This window comes from Balaenoptera borealis, assembly GCF_965194805.1.
Source record: "Balaenoptera borealis genome assembly, chromosome: 6".
Lineage (NCBI taxonomy): Eukaryota > Metazoa > Chordata > Mammalia > Artiodactyla > Balaenopteridae > Balaenoptera > Balaenoptera borealis.
In genome coordinates, this window is record NC_138863.1 from 85,823,441 (window position 1) to 85,842,331 (window position 18,891).

At 37.8% G+C, this 18,891-nt stretch overlaps 1 long non-coding RNA gene across 8 annotated transcripts in view; it reads right to left on the minus strand.

The window, feature by feature from the left end:
* Nucleotides 1–1,377: 1,377 nt before the first annotated feature.
* LOC309630504 overlaps nucleotides 1,378–18,891 on the minus strand; it is a 46,966-nt gene continuing 29,452 nt past the window's right edge. For 6 of the 8 annotated variants that reach the window (XR_014245711.1, XR_014245712.1, XR_014245713.1 and 3 more), the window contains 2 exons: nucleotides 4,477–4,570; nucleotides 1,378–3,617 (listed from right to left, as the gene is read on the minus strand). This is a non-coding gene — a long non-coding RNA (uncharacterized lncRNA). Of the gene's footprint in view, nucleotides 3,618–4,476; nucleotides 4,571–12,010; nucleotides 12,188–18,891 lie in introns of all 8 variants that reach the window. The other 2 variants (XR_014245715.1, XR_014245718.1) reach the window with 2 other exon arrangements.

Genomic DNA, 18,891 nt, shown 5'->3' on the forward strand with positions numbered 1-18,891 from the left:
CATGGCAATTTGTATATTGAAAAAAACACCATGTTGGTGTTAGGAAAACTCATTTCAAATAGTTCCAAATGAGCTCTCAAAGACTCCTATTTACTTGTTAAGAGTCAAATATGCATACTCTAAAATGTTTTCTTTGGATTCACCTAAATATTCTCTCATAAATAAAATTTAAATCAACTTGTAATTCAGCAGTTCTGCGGAATTCTTTGATGAAGAGAAACACCCAAGAACCACATGCAGAGTCACTTCATTTTAGTTGCAAAATTCTTGTTCCAGCTCACCTTCCAAAACAATTTCAGTCAAGTAGAAATGTTCTGACAATCCCCGTTTAGAATGGCAAATAATCCCTGCCTTTTCATTCATTCACTCATTACCTCTCTAAAAAGAAAATGTGCAGTTACCAGAATTTTACACAATTAGTGCTCCAAGAGTGTTTTAAATGCAAACCTATACGAGGAAAGTAAAAACAAATCAAAGTTAATTGTGACTGGCTGGAACAAAATACTTACATCAATATAGGGATGGCTCATCTGCTCATCATTTACCCATTACCTGGGAGATGAACACCTCCTGCTGTGCCGGATTTTTGATACAAATTTACCATTGCCTGCCTTCTCCAGACACATGCTAAGGAAACCCAGCCCTTCTCTGACTCCCTCTCTCATTATCCTTTTTGTACTTAATAACCTATGCACTTATTCACTTTTTATTTTTGTCTTGCTATGTGTTCTTCTTTGCAAGGGGAGCCATGCACACAGGAAAATTAGAGAGTTGAAAAACTTTACAAAAAAGCTCAGGGTCTTCCTTGCAAAGCAGACAGGAGACCCCACATCTGCCTCTGAATTACTGACTTCTTTCAACCTGTCTCCACATTGACTATTGTGATTTTCATAAACTCCAAAAAGTATAATGTGACTCCTTTTGTAAGGCATCTCTTGGGAAAAAAAAAAAAAAAATGTGTTGCTGTTAAGGTATTGGACTAAATGAAGAGAAATAAAGCCCTCTTATTTGAAAGTAGTGAACGTCTTTAATGGAAGGGCAGCCTTAAAACTCAACGTACAGTGTCCAGAACAGCAGTTGGCTGCTGGAAACTCTGGCTTTTGAAGGACATGCATGTTCCTAGCTCTCATCAATAAAGGCTAATGTTTTAGAATAAAGACAAACTCATTTCTAACCCTCTGCTGCCTTTCTGCAAATGCCCTTCACCATAGCCGAGTATCCAAAAAATGGAATATAAAATGTATCTGCCATTGAAAGTTAATATGTATCTGAATTAAATACACACACCAAATTTAAATGTCTGGATAGGATGCTTATGTTGATAGATTAACTTTTTTCTTCAGACAATTATCCAAATGAAAATCTTACAACTATATGTTATTTTTTATTATTAATGATTTCCAGTGGGTGAGGGGAGACAAAAAAGCTTTTGAAGTAACTAATTTTTAAAATTCTATTTGACAATTAAATGGATCACCATATATGTACCGGCAATTATTATTTTTTTTTAGCTTTCTAGCTATTTTTGTTTACTTGTTTATATGGATTACCTAATAGAAAAGTATAGCGATGACCACATGTGGATAGCAAATCATGGACTGAAACTACATTATTTTTTAGCCAAATACACCCAAATAGGCTAAATATGTGAAGGTTAGAAATACAGTTCCTACTTTAAAATTGGAGTATAAATAAAAATGGAAAAACCTAGGAGCACACTGATACAGTAGGGGGAAAATAGCGCAAAGGATGACTAGAGGAAAATTGTGATGGTGTACAAAAGGGAAAAAAATAAGATACAACTGATAGCCAGCTTTAGCCTTTCAAATGACTGTTGGCGCGTGTTCCACCTACCACTTCCTCAATGCATCCTTTTATTATTTTTTTAGGAAAGAACATTCATGACCAATAACAATGTTATAACGATAGTAAGTGTAGGATTTAAGATATGTTTTTTAAAAAGCACCTTTAACCAACATTAAAAAGTCACCAAGGGGGGGGGAGTGGGTAGTTACCTAGCTCTACGTTTTATTTAGTGACGGTTCCACTTTTTCACTCACTGCCTGCAAATCAGCATTTTTAGTGGACAAAGGGCTCAGCAGCGGCCTTATGATTGCTTCTTTTCAAATGGTAATGGCTATCCTAACTCCTCTGCCAGGTTTTTCTTACCAGAGCACAAATTGCAGTTTACAAGGCTCTGAAGGGAAAAAAATCTTAGCTGAATATCTTTTTTTTTTTTTTTTATTCGACAAACTGACATGTAAATTACCCTTTAAGTGCTCCACTCTAGGGCTCTGATCATCTCCTAATTGTCACAGTCAATTGTAGCCAACAGTCTCTTCAATCCCAAGCGCTTTGACAACAAGCACAAGGATCAAAGCAGAATCAGCTCCCTTCAATATCCTTCTGTTTAGGATGCTACAAAATGCCTGAAAAAGAAAGGTGTAAGGGCATTGCTGTGGAGGAAACTGAGAGTAGCAAGTATTAACAATAGTCATTTTCTCCATCTCTACAATTATGCTGTAAAAGCTGCCGTGATCCTTAATCACGTGTGTAGAACAAATATGTAAACCTCCCGGGCAATTAATATGCTGCTCTTAAGATGATACTAATATTCGAGCTTTACAAACAACACCGTGTCTGTGGCTTAGAAAAGCTATGACACAGATATGGGAGAGCAATCATTTCACAGCAGCTGCAGCACAAAAAACTATTATCAAACATATTCTATATTTGAGCATAAATTCCAAAGCATAGTTCTTATTACTCAGTTTGGTGTCAGGATTCACAGCTCCCCCAAACTAAATAGCCCATTGAAAATTCTAGAGTTTCTTTTGATTAACCTAGAAATATCCAATTGAAAATGTGCCCCCAAATAAATAAAAAATGTGACATAAAAACTAATTTCAGAAGAATACTGTTTCCCTTAGTAGGGGTAAATCTGTCTTATTGCTTTACTGGGAACAAACTAATTAAAAGTCATTACATGATCTACAAACATGAGTTCTAAATAAGATGTACTTACCAGGATCATCACTTAACAAAACACGACAATTCTTTCTAACTAGTTATCATTCATCACTGACTTTCTTAAAAGATTATTAATGCTTTTCTCAAAAGATAAAAAATTCATCCTATCAACTATAACAATATAAATAATTTCATGGAAAGAGAAACTCTAATAATAAAATAATAAATCTGTATAAAATAACCACTTTAAAAATAACCTGAAGGTTGTCAGGAAAAAACGACAAATGGAAAGAAATCAAAGGTGCATGTGTAGAGGGAGTCCTCTACAGCTTGTCTCATTGTACCCAGGCATTACACACATACAGCATGTAAGGTCACACAGTGATTGACAGTCTTCCTATGCTCAAGAAAAGAAATGAAGAAAAGACTCAGCAAGTACCCCAGGTTTTCGCACAGCCACTTTACTCAAATCCCCCTGTAGGGGTTTCCCATCCTCCCCTCAATTTCACCTTGAATTCTCAGGTTTGATTGAAGAGCTTCACAGAAGGGTCTATTACAGATTGAGGAATGATCCATTTCACATCTGAAGCTCCAAAGAGCTACTTGTGAGGAGTCTTTGAGGGCATTTATCTCACATGTGAAGCTTTCTGCAAAATCAATATGGGTATTTTTCAGTTTGACAAGTCAACATGAAATATCACATAATAATAGAAAAACAGAGTTGTACATTTAAACACACCCAATACAGTTATCTATGAGAAAGCTTATAGTTATTACTCATGTATATCCTTGAGTATGCCTAATCTAAATTCATCCTGAGAGCTGGGCTAAAGTGCACAGGAAGAGAAACTAACTGGTCACCATATTTCTGGCTCCTCTGTCTTAATTCATCCAGGTTTTGCAGTGAGGGAAGAGAATGAGCAGGAATCATGACCTTTGTGTCCAATCTGAGAGCGATATGAGAAGAGGGAAGAAAATAACCAGACGTAAGAAAGAGGAAGGAAGCAGAACAAAGGAGAACTTTGTAAAGGACTTCAAATTTAACTAATTGGCCATAACTAGGCAAAATGGTCACCCAAAGTACAGCAACCAAGTCTCAAATCCCCACCACCGCTGCAGCAGCCCTAGCAGGGTAACTGACATATCTGTGTTTGGGTCTGGCAATCTTTGGGTGAATCCCAGATCTTTTACCACCTGCATAAGCTTGAGGAACATGATTTAACTTCTCTAAATCTCTGGGGGTTTTTTAATCTCAAAATGGGATTAGTCAGAAGATTTACCTTATAAGGTTTTGTAAAGGTTAAACAAGATGATACATACAGCACCTGGCACATGGAAAACATTCAAATGGTGGTAAATATTGATGAAATTATTATTGTTTCCTTAAACCTATCCACAAGGCCCCTAGGGTTCTAATCTGGTGCCATTTCTACTTATCCCTGGACACTTTCCATATTGGTTAATGTCCCCAAATTGTAGATGACAGTCTGGTCAGAGTGCACTCACCGTATTAACTCTGGTGTAGGTCCTAGCAGAGGAGTGCAGCCACCCATATTCTTTTGTCTTAAAAATGGTCTTCCTCCAACCGGAAAGGGTGTCCCTATCAACGAAGAGAGAGAGAATCAGATGGGGCTTCAAGAAAGGAAAAGAGGGGCTTCCCTGGTGGCGCAGTGGTTGAGAATCTGCCTGCCAATGCAGGGGACACGGGTTCGAGCCCTGGTCTGGGAAGATCCCACATGCCGTGGAGCAACTGGGCCCGTGAGCCACAACTACTGAGCCTGCGCGTCTGGAGCCTGTGCTCCGCAACGGGAGAGGCCGCAACGGTGAGAGGCTCGCGCACCGCGATGAAGAGTAGTCCCCGCTCTCCGCAACTGGAGAAAGCCCTCGCACAGAAATGAAGACCCAACACAGCCAAAAATAAATAAATTAATTAATTAATTTTTTAAAAAAAGAAAGAAAAAGAACCCACGCTTAGAGACCAAATCAGCTCATCAGTACAAGCAATGAATGAGGTAAGAGATGTAGCATATGGGGTTTTTTTTCGTACGCCAATGTTATAATTAATACTGGAGTTATCTCTATATACTCCACCACTGGAAAGATCTTAAAAAACTCTCAGAAGCATATTGCCACCCAGATTCAGTTAAATAGCTCACCAAAACTGCATATTCCTCTCATTCTATTTTCCTGTAGCCTGTCACTACCTAAGTAGTACTAATACCATCTGTACTTGATTATCTGTGCTTGGATCAACTAATTTGTAGATTGCCTGAAACACACTTTTAATTTTAGGTTAACTCTCCCTACCACTCAGAATTAGCCAAGAGTAGGCAAAATATGTGAGTTGAGAGATGTAAAAGTTCATGTTAATATCAAAATAAGAAAAGCATCGTTAAAAAATTCAAAGTTTAAAAACTTACCCTATATTTCAAAGTCAAATAACTAAATATAAGTGACTTTGTATTTAATTAATTCAAAGAACTTATACGCAATACTGTTCATTTTTTAGGTATCCTACTGTTCTCCTCCATTATTAAAATCAAGCCAGAGCTTTTATTCCAAAACCAAATTAAAATATTTTATTAAATGCTGATATAGAATTACAAGAACAAGTTGAGATAATTTCCTACTTTAAAGGATAGTTTCCTTAAAATTTTTAATTTATTTGTTTTGGACTCAAAATACATTTTTAGCAAGGGAACAAGTTTCTAAATGATAATTAAATTCCCAGATTGACTCATAAAAACTTGTTCAATGTAAAACATACCTGAAACACTCTAGAACCAAGTCTTAAGTGACTCTAGGTCATGAGGTCTATAAATTTAACCTTGTGGAGGCTAAAGGAGTATCATCAAACACAGTTTCCAAATTTTGGAACATTATCAGGCAAGAGATCTGATAGAAGGATGGAACATCCATGAGTCTGAGTGATCACTATTCTCATGATCACCGTCATATCAACACCATCATCATCATTATTATCTTGCCATATTTCACCCATCATGTTAGTACATGGTAGCTATGAAGGTAGTGATGGTAGATAGCCAATGAGATGACTTGATCTCATCATCTTGACTTTTTAAGTAAGTGGAGGAGATCTGTACCAGGGTGTCAGGACCTCACTCGTTCTTTCTTTCACCTAAACCTCTTCCATGATGTTCATTTCCCAGCCAGGACCCTGAGCATTATTTAAACACTTTCAATTTAGTAAATGAAGGCTCTGAGATAGCAGTACCCACTAAGAACACTCATGCCTGCCTCTTGTCCATACTTTCAAGTAAGCACACAGTACCCTACAGTTTGCAATTCACCTAAATGACCTAATCACAAAACATATACATACCCCACTTCAAAACTGAACTGATGGGGGTTGGGGAGGAGGAAATGGGGAGTAATTATTTAATGGGTCTAGAGTTTTGGTTTTGCAAGATGAAAAAGTTCTGGAACTCTGTTGCACAACAGTGTGAATGTGCTTAACACTACAGAACTGTACACTCAAAATGGTTAAGATGGCAAATTTTATCTTCTGTTTTTTAACCACATCTCAAAAGTTTTTAAATAAAAAAATAATGCAGAGAAATTACTTGTAAAAACTAGTGCATTAATTCAATAATCAATAAATAAATACGGAACATCTTTTAAAAACTGAATTAAGGGTATCCTGATTTTTAAGTGCCAGGCAGCCAAAATCCTAGGTTTCAGTTCTAATTTCTTTTCTATGAAAATACTGCCTGCAAAATTATCTATAAACTTTCAAATCCAAATGGACCAGCATATGACTTGACATAGGAGAAACTGCACATAAAAATGAAGGTCAAAATTAAATAAATCAATGAAACTCGGATTATAGAATTTCACTTCTCTTCTGAAAGATTCAAACAGTGATACACAAGAAAACCACCACTCCCAGGTGCTCTGTTCTGAGGCTGTAACTACCACACATTGTTACCACTTAGAATCTCAAAATTTCTCTGAATTTTCAGTGGACCAAGCAAAAGTTAAAGCTCATGGAGACAAAAATACTTGAACCCAAACCAGACTAGTTTTCAGTGGTTTCTCTGTTTTTGTAACAGTAGTTCCACAGTCTCTTAACATTCACTTTCTTCTGGGTTAATTTTTTTACCATTTTTAAAGTTATGTTACAAAATAAAGAGTTTTCAGGATTCAGGGTCATAATGGTTTCTTAAAACAAGCTGAGCTAATTTACATTTATCCCACACAAAGGTAGGAGATGAAAGCTTCAAAAGAAGTAGAAAAAAACGGGATTATAGAGTAGTGGGGGAAGTTCATGGAAACTACTGTCTTTACTTTATAATCCCAACTTATACACACAGAATGAAATCAACCAAAAGCAAAAGTAGATGGTGACCTTTTTAAAGTGAGATCCCAGAGACAAAAACTAATGGACATGGTACACTGATTCAAACATTAGAATTTTTTTCTCTGCATTATGTACTCTGCTCCAATCATTGGATCACCTAATGGTTTGTTTTTAACATTTATTCTTGTAGTGTGTATAGTTTATTAGATTAGGGGTAGCAAAACCTTGAAGTCCAGTGTGAATTTGAGGTTTGTAATAGTACTTATAGTTTTAATAATAATAGTTACCCATGAGTAACATATCTTGGCGCTTATATTATCTCTTTAGAACAACCATATGAGGTATCAAACATTCTTCTGAGATATGAGGAAACTGAGGCTTTGAGAGATTAAGTAACTTGGTCAAAACCACACACTAAAGAATTCTGTGCTCTTAACCACAAAGCTCCCCTGCACCTTGAATTGTTAAGAGTGTAGCTTCATTTCAGTGTAGATTATTTTCTACATTATCTATTCGGAACTCTTATTTATCTTCTTGATAAATGAGTTCCCTCTTGCTTTGGAGATCTCCTATTGCCCGTTAGTTCCTGAATAGAAACCATATCTTGGACACAGACACTTGTTTTGATTGACTCCATGACTGAACCAAATGTGGTCGTTGGCCAACATGGTCATTGACCAGCAACAGTAGCTCCCTTTGTTCCACTGCTACCTCTCCGTGTATTCACCAAACGACTGGGTTACACACCATTTCACTACAGAGAGCAGCATCCATAATGGCATGTATTTTGAAATCCACTTGAATTCAGCACTATAATCACTAGCAATTCATGGTATTCCAGAAGACCCTACTACACTTGCAAATATCATAATCAGCACCAGTGAAGAACATAAAGACCAGCACAATGGGCCGTTTTGTTTCCCTGCTTCAGATCTGGATCCCTTTTCCCCAGACATTTCTTTGCCCAGGTGAATATACCCATGCCATTTCTAGGGAGGACAGAATGGGGACACACTCTCACAGGTTACTTAGGGCCAGCCTTAGATTCCAAGAATAATAGTAAAGCCAGAACCGTAAGGACTCTCTAAACCATGCCATAAAATTACATATGATTAAAATGTGGTTCAAAGTAAAATTTATTTGCCCAAAGTCATAAGCTAATGAGTGAAAAAGCAGAGACATTATATTCCAAGTCCAGTGCACTTTCCACTTATGAGACTGTTTTAAACAAAAGGCTTACTATGTGTCAAATAAGGTACTAGATACTTTACAAACAGTATTTCACATAATCTTCACAACCTTCAGACAAAATAAATATTATTACTCTTCTTACAAATGAAAAAGATTATATAATTTAGCTAAATTCACATTTCTAGAAAGTAGCAGCTGTAGGGATCAGCTGTTAACACCTTACTTTTAATATAATGGTCAAATTCCTTAAAAAAAAATTCCAGAAGGGATTATGACACTAGACAGTGATGGACTGATGTTGAGATCAGAGGAGGAAAAGGTATGAAATTAAGGCCTGGGGAATTTTTTAAAAAACTGAAAGGTGTTACATGAACTCACTGGTCTTCATTTTTATTTCTTTATACCCTGTTTTTTATTTTTCTTAAAAGAATTTAAGTTGGTTTATGAAAAAAAGCAAACAAACAAAATACAAAGAGACAAAAATGCATTCAATACAATAAGATAAACTAAATTTAAAATAGGTGAATAAAATGAGCCTAAGGAAAAACACAGTGAAAATAAGAAAGACAAAATTCTTGCAAGGAAGTCTTACATAGTTGCCGGGGGGGTAGGCTGTAAATTTGAACCTGAGCTTTCAGGCAGGCTACATAAAGAGGGAAGCATGACCCATTACATGAATTGCAGTCTCCCTAAAACAAAGAAGAAGCCATTTGCTCAGGAGAGACGCAATTATTCCTGGTTATGAGACCATGGAGAAATTTGTCCCTGTGCCCCTCCTCGGGAAGGCTCGGTAGAGACCAGGGAACAGTAACCTCAGCAATGTGCTCCCAGCACGCAGCGCGGAGACACCGCATAGGGCTGTTTATCGCACCCCCCTTAGGGCAGCGGCATTGCACCCAGCAGAATTCAGCCAAGGCCGCTTTGCGGGGACGGCATGCTAGCTGTCTCCGGGAAAGGTCAGAAGGAAGGAGAGGTTGGTACCGAAGCAGAGGCATGCTGAACCATGCAGATGCGGGGCAGAAGTCCCGCACAGACACAGCCCTAGGGCTAACGCCCTCTATACCTTTGCTGTAAGGCCCAGCCCATCGCCACCTGGGAGGCATTTAGCCCCCTTCCACTTACCTCGTCCAATCTGAAAAGGATTCACGCTCCCTAACCTCTTCTGATGCAGAGGAACAGATCAAAACTTGGTGGCCTCTGCACCAGACCCAGGTCTCAAGATGCCCTGAGGGGAACGAGTGAAGCGGGCAGAGCGGACAAAGCCAGGCCAAGAGAGCCATTTTGACGGTGGTGTCCTCACAGGTTGTGCCATGTCATTGGTCAGATAAGAGGCCCACTGTTCCTGAGCTTTGCAGAGGGCGCCAGGTGCCACTGGCAAACCTCTGTTAGGAGCCTTTACTCCCATTCATTTATTCACTCATTCACTGAGTCAACAAATGCTTATTATCATTATTATGATCTTGTGCCCAGGAAACACAGGTGGACAAGACATTCGGGGCCCCTTCCTAATGGGGCCTGTGGGTTAGCTTCTACCTAAAGACGCTTTGAATTGGGCTAACCCAGGGAAGAGCATGGAGCTGGAGAATTAATCACTAAAAGTCTACATCCTGCCTTTTTTCATCAAAGGCTGTGGGAGAATTCCTTTGGAAATCTGGAGAGAGCCCTTCCCTGGGGATTAACTAAAGATGTGGCTTTGCAACTAGTTTCAACAGTCCATGCCTTCAGTTGCCTCATCTGTCAAGAATGAAACTAATACTTGCAACAAATACTTCATAACGTTCTGTGAAAGGAAAAAAGAGTAAGGTGCGAAAGCTAAAAACACTGTAGAAATATGACATCCAAAACGTGTGCACATTGATAAAATGAAACTTAAAGCTGTTATTACATAAGTACACCTGAGTGTCTGTCACAGCTAGAAGCATGTGTTAAGAATACAAGATACTGAAATAAAAAATGAGTAATTTATTCTAAATACTAGACAACTATATTAATTAATAAAATTTAATGGCCTGCACTGAAGGACTCACTGAATGACAAATATAGCCCTTCTAGGATGTTAAAAACATAATTAAGAGCAGTCTGCAATGGAAGCACCCGGACACTCTTATCTGTTGATGTGCAAACAGTGTGGTTATGTAAGGAATAAAACATACTTTAAAATAGTCATTTCACATTATCAGGCAAAGCTCAGAGCATGCTAAGAAATAACTCTACTCCAGAGAGAGCTGTACATTCACTGACAACTCCTCTAACTGAAACTGGAGTTGTCATCTCCCATCCCCAACGCACAAGCTATGCCAAAGGAGTGTAGTCAACTAGAAAACAATGAGCATTTGTCCTGGCTGTACAGATTAAACCAATTTTAAGCATTTTAAACATAAAAGCACACATCACAAGATGCACTGCACAGCATTATTTACACGAGGTCAAATTCTCACCTTCTCCTCACCCAGGTTGGCTATCACGTAGAATATACTTAAGGATTAGATCCATCGCTTTCAAAGTTACCTGTCTGCATGCCATAAAATATTTCATTGAAAGCAAGGGGCTCATTGGATACTTCACTTTATAAGGAAATATTGCTAGGCATCTATGTAATGTTCTCTTAGCACCCTTTAAAATGTACCTAACCTCATACTTTTTCCCACTCAGTCTCCCAGATTTGAGGCTGCTTAAATGCTCTGCAGACCCCATGTACCATTACTTCTAGAGAGCAATTATATCAAACAGATTAAAGTATGCTCACGTTCCACATTAAGTACAATCATTTTGCTGTAAAAATTTTGAAGCAATGTTTATAATTTTGTTTCAAGGAATCTTTATAATTTTGTTTCTCAAGTGATACGCTAAATTTACAATCAACTGTTTTCAACCCATCATCAAGCACATAGAAGAAGGCTTGCAGAGTGAAAATGTTTAACCTAAAAACTGTTTTCAAATATAATGATATTTTTACGATACTCTTTTCGAAGCTGACATAACGCTGCATTTTGCTTGTATTTATTAGTCTGGATTTTGTATTTCTTGTAATTTGCAACCAATATAATTGTGATCAAGCCTTAAATATTTTCCTAGGCCCATGAAACTTGTAAGCTCTGGAGTGCCTTCAGCTCCTAATGAATGAGATGGCCCCACCCGTATCAGCCCCAGATACCATCTTCACCAGAAACCTAGCACAGAAGTCCCTGGAGCCTGAGCCACCAAACCCCAACCCAAGGGTTGGGCACTGTGCAATGCTGACTGGCCTTCTCTGGTTGGAATCTGGCACTGGCCGGCCCTCTGACAAGTAGTCCACATGTGGTGGAAGGGGTACCTTCTCTGAGCACTCAGAACTCCTCAATGTCTGGTGGCTACACTTGGCTCCTTGCTTAAGGCTTTTTTTTACATCTTTCAAATAAAATCCTCTCTTGAGATCCAGCTGAACGTTAGAAAGAATAACATATAACTGACCACATTCCCTCTCACCCACAAAAAAAAAAAAAAAATCACTCAGTGGAAAAACCCTTCAGAAATAGACAAAACGCATACCTCTTAACATCTCCAGAATATTCCATCTCAGGGGCTTCTTGAAGGCAACCACTGCAGTTAATAGCCCTGGCTCTCCACCAGTAGTGAATTGTGCTGGGGTCAGAAGTCTCCTAGCCCACTACTGCCAATATGACAGCCCCATATCCTTTATACTGTACAGCTTTAAAGGAAAAATGTCTGAGGAAAAAATGGAAACTGTGTAGGTAAATATGGCATATTGTTATCATTTTAAAATTCCAGGGAGATTCTTCAATATTTACAATTTTGATTTCCTTGCAGATGTTCTAAAACAATGGCACTGTTAAACCTTAAAATTAATACCTTATTATGTTTTTAATAAGCATCTCCCTAATTCCTTCTTTCTCTTTATTCATTTGATAATAGTTGAGCACCTTCTCTGTGCCAGGCACCGTGCTGAGCCCTGGTGAATACAGCAGAAGGAGTCCCTGAGAATAAATAAGGTAGCCATTGCAGCCCACTGTGGCGTGTTACGTAAGTGCTTCTGCATGGCTAATTTAAACCCGTCTTACTAAAATTCAATCCCATTTCTCCTTGTTCTGCCCGTGGAGTAGGTAAAAAAACAGCCAATCACTATCCTCTCTAACGTAGCCTTCCTGATACTTAAAACGCTCAAGTTTCTTTTTTCTTGTTCAAGATAAACATATTTTTTCCACAAAGAAAAGAAGACTACAGTTGATGTGTGCAACAAGCCAATGTAACTCCTTTCCTATGTCATCACATTGTCATTGATATGAAAATATAGAATATGAGTTTTCAGTCACACTGAAGGGATAAAGGAAAATATAGTCCCATGTGATCAACCAGTTTCTCAGGCATTAATCTATATACGATTCCTGATAATGCCATTCTAAGAAAATGCATTATAGTGGAACAAAAATTTTGCATCATTGCACTAGCTGAGAAAAAAATAACTAATAGGTCTCTATCCCTTATGACTCGTCAGAGAACCCTGCCCCCAAAGAAATAAAGACACGTTGTCACTGAACCACATTATTGTCCCTTAAGAAGACTATAAAATGAGTACCTCATTCATTCGTTGACATTGAACTTGTGCCAAAACTATTAAGAGCATGTATTAATAGATATCCCTAACGTGTAGGAATGAATACAGAATAAAACACGAAATTAGTATTCACTATTAATTTGTCTTTTATAAATGATTAAGTAAAGCATATGAAGGAAATAAAAGGGCAATAAATAGCCTTTTATCACAAACTAGGGGATTTCTCTTACTCCGGGCTTGATCACAACCAGTTTAGAAATATGCATAATCGCCTATGGTCAATATCATATCACTGCCAGATCACACATTCAACAGATAACCACTATTATTATAAAAGCGACTTCCTTGACCTCATATTTTGGTCTGGCTAGGAATTCCTGTACTTTCCCAGATCAGTTGTCACACAGTACCAATCTTGTGCTGTGCATGTCAATTTGTACCAGTGTAAGTGACCAGTGCCTTACAGAGCTTACTCTAAAACACACTTCTATGCATATGCATAGCACAAGTTCAAGAAATATGATCAGAGTTGTTCTTGCAGTGCTTCTTAAAATCTGAAGTCTATGTGTGTTTTTCTATTATAGCTAAGGTACAGTGTGTGTTATTTGGCAGCTGAATTTGACATGAAAATATAAAAGGTTTGGGCAACCACATATTTGGAAATAGAAATCTTTCCTGAAAACATGGCTTTGGTTTTTAAACACAGCTAAATTTCTGGAAACTTCAATTTGTTAAAGACAGCCAAGACTTCAATCATATTTAACATATTCCTGGGGTTTACATATAGTGTTTCAAAGTAATAAACAACATCTTGTTTGGAGTAGCACGAAGAAAATGAGGCAAGCACTTCTTTAGAGTAAAAGCTCTACTTTTAAAAATAGTTTGGAGACTCATTCTTATGTTAGTGAAATCACAAAACACTATTCAGCAAACAAAACATGATGAGCTCAATTCAAGTTGGTAAACATTTTTAGCTGGCTTCATTTGTAGTAAGAATTTTAATGTAACGATAACTTCAAGAATGCATCCCTTATAATGGAAACTTGAGGGCCAAAACTTTTTTTTTAATTGTTAATAAGAACAATGGTGTCAAATTTGCACTGGAAAATCGGAAGAGATGTGATGACAACAGTAAATTGATTGTTTGAACAATTTTAAAAATCACATTACCGTGCACTAAAATGCATCTGCATTTACTCATGAGTACTCTCACTGCAGTGACCAAAAAGCCCCCAGGCCTGATTCAGTAGCAGAAAACAGACTCCTTCCATAAGGTAGGATATATATACCTTACTTCCAGCACATAAAACTTGCAATAAAGCTGTAAATACTTCACATGCTTTTTCCTCATTGGTCTAAGGATAATAGTGATGTCTAAAAACCCTTAAGTCACTTAGTAAGAATAACAAGCACTTTTCAAGAAGCAAGACATGACGAGCCAAAATAATACCATCCAAAGAAAGGAAGGCATAAGGAGCTTTCTCTATACTCTTTATAAGAAGTCAGATCAAATTTCACTTAACCACGCTTTCTCCCTACACAGTGAACAGAACATTTGTTATAAGGATAACTACAGATTCACGTCCAGATAATCTATGGCAAACCAACTGATAAACATACAAACATCTTGCTCTGTGGTCAATATTCCTTTATTTTGCCTGCATGTTATTCCTAATTTTTTAGATAATAAATATGTTATTTCTTGTGGTTGATAGGTAAACCATGGGAATTCATTTAAAAGTTTAAAAGTCGGTGACATGTTACGCCCCTTTTTCACCACCTGTACTCAAAACCACTATTGGAGTGGACCTCAAGAGTACAAAGACCTTAGATCTGAGCTCACCTGGGACAGTGCTGATTTGCAGCTCTTTACCTGGAGTAATTATTAGTAACACAACCTTTCAGTCTCAGAAGTGTCCCAGTTTGGATGATAAACTATATGGCCACCCTTCTTATAAGATAATGGATGCCATCTACTTGATAGGACTTCTGGGTACCAAGCATGTTTGCCTCGAGTATTTCCCCTAACCCAGACAGCACATAGTCGGAATTCTGCCAGCTACACTACAAATTCCTTGAGTCCTGAGATTGGGTTTTTATTTAACTGTGTGCAGCTAGTACGGTGTCAGTACTAGTACAGTACAAATGCTAAATAAACGTTTTTTTGGATGAATGACGAGTCATTCCTTTAGATAAAACATTGCCTGCTTTGGATATTCTCTTTTAAAATTCCTAGAAGGAGAAGCACATGTATAAAATTGATAACGACCTTCAAAATCTGACCCCTTATCACCACCTCTACTGCTACTACTCTGGTCCAAGCTACTATCATCTCTTGTGTAGATTAATGCAACCTCCTCCTCTATGCTCTCTCTGTTTCTATTATTGCTTCCCTGGGGTATATTCTCAACACAGCAGCAAGTGACCTTGTTAAAGCTAAATCAGATGGTGTTACTCCCCATCTGACCCTGAGTAAAAGCTAGTCATTACAATAGCCTACGAGGAGCATCGTCAGATTTAGCAAATAAAAATATAAGGGCCCAGTTAAATGAATAATGTTTAGTGCAAGCATGTTTCATACAATATTTGGGACATACTTGTACTTTTAAAAAGTATTTGTTGTTTAACTGAAATTAAAATTTAATGGAGCATCTATATTTTATCTGGCAAATCTTACAAGGATTTACCTGACTGGGCATATGTGCACACATGCACACACACACACACACACACACACATACACACACCTACCTCAGCCCTCCTCTCCTGTTATCCTTCCTTTCCCTGGACGCCAGCCCAATGGCACTGACACTGACACCAGGCATACTTCTGCCTTGGGGCTTTGTGCTGGTTGTCTCCTGTCTAGAAATTTCTTTCCTTGGATACTGCTACCACTCACTACCTCACTTTCTTCAAAACTGTCTGCACCTTCTTAGGGAAGCTTTTCCTAGCCACCCTATCTAAAATCCAATTCCTATCTTCCTTCTGCACTTCGGTTTTTCCATTACTCTTATCATTTCCTAATATATTCTATTTTTTACTCATTTATTTTGTACATAAGCTCCTTGAGAGGAGGAATTTTTGTCTATTTTTCCCTCTGTTGTATCTCTAATTCCTAGAGCGGGCTCTGGCACAGATGAGGCCACATAAAAATTATCAGATTAATGAATGATCATCCATAGCAGTAGTAGTCATATTATTATTGCTATCAATTTAAATTCTATATTGTCTGCAAAAGACTTGAATAGACATTTCGCCACAGGAGAAATACAAATGGCCAAAAAGCACGTAAAAACATACTCAACATAACTAATATTAGGAGAATACAAAGAGAAACCACGATGAGATTCCACTTCAACCCCTTTAGGATAGATACTATCAAAAAAAGAGAAAATAACAAGCGTTGAAGAGGTTGTGGAGAGATTGGAACACTTGTGCACCGCTAGTGGGAATGTAAAATGGTGCAGTCACTATGGAAAACAGCATGTCAGTTCCTCAAAACATTAAAAATAGAACTTCCATGTGATCCTGCAATTTCACTTCTGTGTGTGCATGCCCAAAAGAATTGAAAGCAGGGTCTTGAAGAGATATTTATACACCCAAGTTCATAGCAGCATTAGCCATAATAGCCAAATGGTGGAGGCAACCCAAATGTACAGGGATGAATGAATGATGAACAAAATGTGGTCTATATGTACTTACAATGGAATATTAGTCAGCCTTAAAAACGAAGGAGATTCTGACACATACTATGACATGGATGAACCTTGAAGACAATATTCCAAGTGCAACAGGCCAGTCACAAAAAGACAAACACTGTAAGATCCCACTTATATGAGGTGCCTTGACTAGTCAAATTCACAAAGACAGAAAGTAGAATGGTAGTTCCCAGAGCCAGGGGTAGGGGAGAATGGGAAGTTGTAGCTTAATGGGTATCTAGTTTCAGTTTTGCAAGAAGAAAAGAGATCAGTAGATTTGTTGCACAACAATGTGAATGTATTTAACACTCCTGAACTGTGTACTTAAAAACGGTTAAGATAGTTGATTTTATGTTATGGGTACTTTACCATCAGTAAGTATTTTTAAAAATTGAAATAAGTAAATAAATAAATAAATAAGTCAATGTAGTCTGAAGAGCAGGACCAGGCAGGTTGTATCATTTTATCGTTGAATCTTGACAGCAACACAGGCCATGAGTGATGTTATGCCCATGTCACAGACAGAGCAGCTAAAACCAAAAACCTCAGAATTCAGCAAAGATCATACTCCTGGTAAGTGGAGGGCTTGGGAGAGTGATGACTTCAAACCTGTGTTCTGTCCAGGAGCACACTCTGCTTCTCAGGCTAATGTTAATACCTCACTGAAAATCCCTGTGGTTTATTCTAGGGAGTCCAAACATCAATCGTCATCATCCAATCACTCATATATGGGTTTGTCTTCATTTAACACCCATTGATTCAGAACTAACTAGATGCTGGGTTAGAAAGACAAGGTCCCTGCCTCGCATGGTTTACATAGTCCAGCAGAGAGAAACAAGACATGAAAACAAAGGCCCTGGCATGTAACCGGAAGTGTAATAGGTTTACAGCCTTCAGTTGGAGCCCAAAGGCAGAAAGGAGAATGCCCTCCCTCGTTAAGAAAAGGACAAAGGCAATCTCTACCTTCTATGCAGTTTTACCAAAGACCAACTCTGAAGGATTCAAAGGAGCCAAAGAAGTGCTCCTAGAATGTCTGCAGTGATGACTGCCCTTCCTTTACCCTTTCATCCTTGCCTCCCAGACTTGGCCATTATGAAAATACCCCCATTTTTAGTAGAGGATGGAAGCATCAAAGAGCCAATATTAAATATGTTTTTAAAAGAAGTTTCTGATCTAAAAGAGGGAAGGGTCTGAGAATCTCCAGCCCTCCACTTAGAGAAAAAGATGGTATGAAGTATTAAGTATTTGACTAAATATCTCACCCCATGGTCTCACAATGGGCAAATATCAGGAGAAAAGAGAAAAGTCAACATTTTAAAACTATTTGCCTGACTGATTCACAGCTTACAGACTCTGACTCTCAAAATCCTTATAAAAAAAGAAAAAAAATGAAGATATTTTACAGTATTTTCCTGAGGAATAAATTTTTATATGGTCCCTATGCAAGCAGAAAGCAATAAGATATAGTAACTTTGGTAATAAACCTCAAGATAAGACTTTGAAAAATTAAAAAGGAAGTATCTATAGAGTCACCTCTAGATATGCCTAGGAGAACTTTGAAAGTATACACACCAAGGAGTGTAAGACCTTGGAAAGATGAGGAAGTCTCTTCAGTTCTTATTTTATGTGATTTTATGAATATATGATGTGCTTTTGGCATTTTTCAAATAAAAAAAGAAAGCCAGACAAGGCTAACATTAAATGCTTTCAGATATGGATATTTCAGCATAAAAGAAGGAAGTCCATCATCAGTGACTATGTTGATTTACATAACAGACACCTTTATCCATCGTTAACAGGAAGTACTACAGCACAGTGGTTAGAAATGGGGGTTTTGAAGTCAGACAGACTTTGGTTTGAATTTAAGCCTCATTCTCACTAGCTGTGAGGCTGAAAAGTTATGATTTACTCACTCTAAACTTATGTTCCTATCTGTAAAATGGGGATAATTATACCAATCTTTCAGATTTGTTGTTAAGATTTTAGAAGTTAACATATCTGATACATACCAAGGCCTCGGTTAAATACAATTATTAGAAGATTTCAGTTAACAAAAAAGACCAGGTGACTCTACAGTATCAGCACTAAATTAGCTGAATGTGGATATAAAAGATCAGGAACGGGCTTCCCTGGTGGCGCAGTGGTTAAGAATCTGCCTG